The following is a 6,300-nucleotide window of genomic DNA, read 5'->3' on the forward strand; positions in this document are numbered from 1 at the left end:
GCCAAGATGCACACTGTTTCCAGCAGGAGAAGCCTGCCAGTGCCTGCTGAAATCAGCACCCAAACCTGGGGTAAGTGCTGTTCTGACCTCCATCATCACAGATTCCTTTTGTCGGGTCCTGTAACTGACCTAGGACTTCCCTGGGGTGGCTCAGTGGCAAAGATTCCACCTGCCAAGCAGGAGACGTGGGTTCCATCCCTGGGTGGGGAAGATCCCCTGGAGGAGGGCATGGCAACCGCTCCAGTATTCTTAGCGGAATAATCCCATGGATGGAGGAGCCTGGCGGGCTACAGTCTATGGGGTTGCTCAGAGTTGTACCCGACTTAGTGATGGCAGTGAGTGACCTCGGGTTCTTGGTGTCCCCACCGCTTTGTGTGGGAGCTCATGTACCCCCCGGTCTCAGCTCCGGCGTCACCTACCTCCTCTCCTGCCCCTCTCCTCAGCACCATCCTTTCCTTCCCTTCAGGGTCCGTCATGACTTGCAGCTCGGTCACTTCTTTACTGTCTGCTGCCCACCTAGAAGGTAAGGGTCCTCTCCCTCCACCGCTGTCTCCTGAACCCCTAGCCCCGTGTCTAGCATACGTAGACAATCAAATATTTATTCAATGAATCAGTACATTTGTGAATGAAAGGAAGAAACGCCCCAGATATCAATTTATATGGTCCTGAATCCAAAACTAATCATAGTCGTCCAACCCCAATCCCGAGGCCTCTGCAATTCTGGTTACAAAGACAATATTCACCGAATTCAAATGTGAAGATTTAGAAAGAAATACTGGAGTTGTTCCAGTCTGCCTGGAAGCAAAAAGTGGGCTAATTCTCCCCTTCTGTAAGAGGATCACTTTCTCACCAAGACTGGGCTTTCGCTTTGTAGTGTTGAATAAATGTTTTATAAAACAGCTCCATTTTGGCAACATAAAAAACTCTCTCTACAGCGGTAAACTGTACTGGAGCAATCGAGGGCGATGTTCTTAAAACTTCCTTCATCTTTTGTCATGTTTGAAAATGAGCACATAATACTTTAAAAAAAAATTTTAATGGCGATAAAATACACAGAAGAGGAAATTTACCATCTTAACCACAGCATCTTCACATTGTGCAACCGCCTCCCGAACTCATTTCAGCAAAACTGAAACTGTAGCCATTAAGCAAGTCCCCCATCCCCTCTCCCGGCAGTCCTTGGCAATCGTGATTCTACTTTATGTCTCCATGAATTCGACTACTCTGGGAACCTTATGTAAGTGGACTGCGTAGTACAGTATTTGTCCTAGCAACTGGTTTATTTCACTTAGCATAATGTCTTCAAGGTTCATTCATGTTATAGCATGTGTCAGAATTTCCTTCCTTGTTCTGGCTTGATAATATTCCGTTGTATGTTAAGCCACATTTCGTTTATCTGTTTATCCATTCCTCCATCGATGGATACTTAAGTTGCTTCCAGCCTTTGGCTATTGTAAATAATGTTGCTGTGAACAGGTGTATTGGATATATCTTTGAGATCCTGCTTTCAATTCTTTTGGGTATTTAACTAGAAGTGGAATTGCTGGATCATATGGTAATTTCGTGTTTAATTTTTTGAGGACTGCCTTGCCATTTTCACAGCATCTGCATCATTTTACGTTCCCAGAAGCAGTGCCCAAGCATTCCAACTTCTCTATATCTTTGCCAACACTTGATGGTTTCTGATTTCTTTGACTATAGCAATCCTAATGGGTGTGAAATGGTATCTCATTGTGTTTTTTTGTGTTTCCCTAACGAAAATTGATGTCAAGAGCACCTTTTCATGTGCTTGTTGGCCATTTGTGTATCTTCTTTGGAGAAATGTCTAGTCAAGTCCTATGCCCGTTTTTTATCAGGTTCTTTGTTGGTGGTGTTGAGTTCTGGAAACATATGTCTTAAAATAAGAAAAGAATTTTATTTTATGAAAAAAATAGGCAAATGCACACAGAAAGCCGTTTAAGAGATTGTGGTCGTTAGAAACTTGGACTCTGGAATTGAGAACATTCAGTCATCGTAATTATTGAGCACTTAGGGCAAGCTAATATTCTAACACACAACCCTTAAAGTGACCTAGTGCAAAAAAGAGTTACTCTCTTACTGTAAGTCCATGGTGGCCTGAGGCAGACGTGGGGAAGGGCAGGCGTTATGGAGGAACCTTGTCTCTTGAGGACTCTGAGTCTCAGTCATTCAGGGGTCATGGCTGCGTGCGTCCTGCGGCCCTGACTTCCTGGACGCGTGGCCTCCAGGGTCGCCAAGGGACAGGATCAAAGGGAGGATCACACCAGGGTGTCTTCCTCCTACCAGGCAGCCTCACCTGGTGACACGGCCCCGCCGACTGCACAGGGGACTGGAAGGCGTCCCCTTCCTGTGTGCCCAGGAGAGGAAACAGCCTGGTCCTGGCCCGGAGCGCCCTTCAGTCACCAGCCCTCTCCATCTTCCTCCCCTCCACACAGTCTCATCCCCTTCTCTCCAGAGACAGCTCACCTCCAGGATCTCCACGCGCGTGTTCTCCCTCAAGACTAGGCTCCAGTCTTACGTTCTCATGACCACTGAGGTCTGCCTCCCCCTCAAACACCCAACATACAGAGCTGAAGTGGAGGTAACAGATTCCCACTGGGAGTCCCAGGGGTGCAGTGGTAAAGAGCCCGCCTGCCGACCAGGAGACACAAGAGATGTGGGTTCCATCCCTGGGTTGGGAAGATCCCCTGGAGGAGGAAATGGCAGCCCACTCCGGTATTCTCGCCTGGAGAATCCCATGCACAGAGGGGCCTGGCAGGCTGCAGCCCGTGGGGTCGCAGAGTCGGACATGACTGAGCGGCTCAGGACAGCACACAGAGGAAGTGCACAGCAGCCCCCGGGTCCAGAGATGCCAGGTCCCTTCCTGAGCTGCGGGTTCTGTGAGGGTTCCCAGCCCCGACAAGCGGAAACCCTGAGGAGGTTCTGGTCTGCCCTCGGGAGGGCACCTCAGCCTCACCTGGGTGGAAGTATCTGCTATTTCACTGTCTCCTCCGACTGTACCTGAAGTGCTCCTTGAGGGGTAAGCCCATCTGCTTGGCCTCCTCATCCAGTTTTGGAACATCCTCCCCGCTCATGGAACCCAAAGGGATGTTCTAGGTCTGCTTATGGTAGTCAAGACATTTTCAGGGTGGCTTTGTGATTTTGCCAGCAATAGCTTTCTCAGAAAGGTTGTGGGCTGTCTGAAACAGGGCAGACTTGGGGAAGGGTAGATTGGAGATGCCAGCCAGAAATCCCTGCCCAGAGGTAGACTGGTTGGATGTTGGAGTCGGGCATCGGGGACAAGTCCGGGCTGGAGGGATGCGTGGGGCGCCATCACCATCTGAGTGGCACTTATCAGGAGGCTGGCACATGTGGACAGAAGCGAAGGGGCCTCCAGAGACTGGGCCAGGGTGCCTCCAGCGGCCAGATGCAGAGAGCCACAAGCCAGGAGATGGAAAGAGGGGCCGGGAGGTAAGGAACCCTCAGAAGAGTGTGAGAGGAGGGCGTCCTCGCCTGACCCAGGGTGCCGAGGAGTCAGCAAGAGGAGGGCTGATGACGGTGGACAGCTGAGATGGTCTCCAGTGGAGAGCAGGAAGGGCAGCCCGTCCCGGGATGGTAGAGATATTAGAGATATTAAATATTAATATATTATAATTATTAATATAGGATATTGAATATTAGAAATATTAGATGTTAGAAATTGCCCCTGGGAATTAGAGAACCTTGAATTAATTTCTGGCTACAAGTGCTTTCTGGTGGCTCAGAGGGTGAAGAATCTGCCTGTAATCCAGGAGACCTGGACAATGGCACCCCACTCCAGTACTCTTGCCTGGAAACTCCCATGGACGGAGAAGCCTGGTAGGCTGCAGTCCATGGGGTCACTAAGAGTTGGACATGACTGAGCAACTTCACTTTCACTTTTCCCTTTCATGCACTGGAGAAGGAAATGGCAACCCACTCCAGTATTCTTGCCTGGAGAATCCCAGGGACGGCGGAGCCTGGTAGGCTGCCGTCTATGGGGTCGCACAGAGTCGGACATGACTGAAGCGACTTAGCAGCAGCAGGGTTCAATCCCTGAGTTGGGAAGATCCTCTGGAGAAGGGAATGGCAACCCACTCCAGTATTCTTGCCTGGAGAATCCCATGGACAAAGGAGCCTGAGTGGGCTACAGTCTATGGAGTCACTAAGAGTTAGACATGACAGTGACTGACTAACCCTTTCCAGGGTCTGCGGGGAGCCCCTGGCTTTCTCTGTCTTTTATTTGATGCTGCAGAGACCCAGCCCTTGTGTCACGCATGAGACTGTCTCTGGAAAAGGAGCTCCGTTTGCTTTCTCCCCCTCTCCTCCTATCCGCCCCTGTTTTCATCTGAGAAGATGCGAAAGCCGTCCATACGGTAACCATAGTAAAAGCAGCCCTTAATCTTATTAATGATAGCAAGAATTTGTTGTTGTTGTTCAATCACCCAGTCGTGTCTGACACTTTGTGACCCCATGGACCGCAGCGCGCCAAGCTCCTCTGTCCTTCACCATCTCCTGGAGTTTGCTCAGATTCCTGTCCGTTGTGTCAGTGATGCCATCTAGTCCTCTCATCCTCTGCTACTCTCTTCTCCTTTTGCCTTCAATCTTTCCCAGCATCAGGGTCTTTTCTAATGAGTAGAGTAAAGCAGGTATCTTAGTCATTAGGGTGTTAAAATGTCCTTGAGCTGAAGGTGCTGAGAAACCAGGACTAGTGTTCCAAAGATAAGATCAAAGCCTAATTTCTAGGCAGTTGCTATGTCACCAGATTCCTAGCTCCCACGTAGGACAGGTCATTCCCTGGTCCAGGAGGGTCCATGCTGTGTGCTCTCACTAGACTTTCTTTCATAGCAAGAGTCTTAAGTTATTAAAAATATGTATGTATTTAATTATAAAAAGGGTTTGTTTTAAGGCTGCCTGTGACAAATGGGCACGATGGCCTGGCCCATCTCGGGGTGGGGGTCTTCGGGGTGGCCGCAGGGCCTGTTCCCCGTGGGTCTCTCCCATCTCCCCTGCTGGCGTCCGCTCCCCTCCACCAGCTGCCTGGACTGTTGGCAGGTCCGCTTCCTCAGGAGGCGCCCCTCTCACTCCCCCACCGACCTCCCGAGTCACTGCTTGGATTCCCCTTCCAGCGCCAACGGCCTTTCAGCTCATGCTCCCAAGAACCAGACAGGCGGACCAGCACTTGTGTTCATTTGCCAGATCTGCCCGGGGGCCAGGCCACCTCTGTCCCTGGCAGCGGCGGGGCGTGCGTCTCATGTGATACCCAGGAGGCCCAGCTTCTCCCAAGAAATGCAGGTGCTGGGGCCCCTCGAGGGGTGCTTCTCAGGAAAGGGGGCGCCTGGTAGATGTTAAGAGGTCACCCCACCCCTGTCCAGGTCTGCTGGCCGGTCTCGGCTTCCTCGTCATCTCAGCGGGAGCTCCCTTTGCCTCTCCTGTGCTCATAACACATGTTGGCTCAGGAACGAACGACCCACGCCCGGGCCTGGCCCTCCTTTGTCCCCAGCGCTTTGCATCCTCCCTGTCTTTCTCTGGAGACCAAACTCGTTTATCCCTTTTTCTAGCTTCCTTTGAGGCCAGCCTTCGTGGCTGCAAGGCGGTGCTTGTCAGTTGCTGCTCTAACGGCTCAGACGTCATTTCAGCCCCTGCTTCCGAAGAAAGGATGGATTTGGAGGGAGGCAGCCCAGCGGCTCCCCGCTTCCTCCCCCTCCACCACCGTTTGTTCATGTCATTTGTTCATGTTGGCGTCATCTCTTCGGCGTCATCGTCCTGTATATGGAAACAGGAACCTTATTTTGACGGCTGGCGGTATCTTTGATGTTGGGAGGTGTCATTCGGAAAAGTGGGGATGAGAGCGGACGGGCCGCGGCTGGTGCGCCCACGGTCGCCCCCTGAGAGCCGCCGTGGGGGCTGGAGTGGGGCCTGGGGTGGGGGGTGTGCCTCTCTCTCTGCTTCGTGTTGTGCCAAATTCCCCGGGGCGGGTCTCTTCGGGCCGCAGTGGCGTGCTCCATCCCGTCAGAACCAGGAGCCGGGGAGAGGGCCGGGCACAGCGACTCCCGCAGGCGGGGTCCGTGTGACCTGGGGGGTCCCTGGAGGAGGAAGGGACATGAGCAGGTGGTCGTGGGCGGCTGGTGCTGGGCGGGGCTGATTGCCAGGGTGGGCTTTGGCTGGGTCCATTTATAATAAAACTCCAGGGACTGGGTAGCTGGTAAACAACAGAAATTTATTTCTCCCCATTCTTGAGGCTAGAAGTCCAAGGTCGGGGTGCCAGCCTGGCCTGCCCTGCTG

At 52.2% G+C, this 6,300-nt stretch overlaps 1 long non-coding RNA gene across 1 annotated transcript; it reads left to right on the top strand.

Moving 5' to 3' along the window:
• Positions 1–5,144: 5,144 nt before the first annotated feature.
• On the top strand, positions 5,145–5,811 carry LOC145534545 (uncharacterized). Its single transcript, XR_014074737.1, has 2 exons — positions 5,145–5,310; positions 5,577–5,811. It is a non-coding gene; the product is annotated as an uncharacterized LOC145534545 (long non-coding RNA).
• Positions 5,812–6,300: the final 489 nt, after the last annotated feature.

The sequence above is a fragment of the Giraffa tippelskirchi genome, chromosome 14, assembly GCF_054371585.1.
Source record: "Giraffa tippelskirchi isolate mGirTip1 chromosome 14, T2T-mGirTip1v1.2.pri, whole genome shotgun sequence".
NCBI lineage: Eukaryota > Metazoa > Chordata > Mammalia > Artiodactyla > Giraffidae > Giraffa > Giraffa tippelskirchi.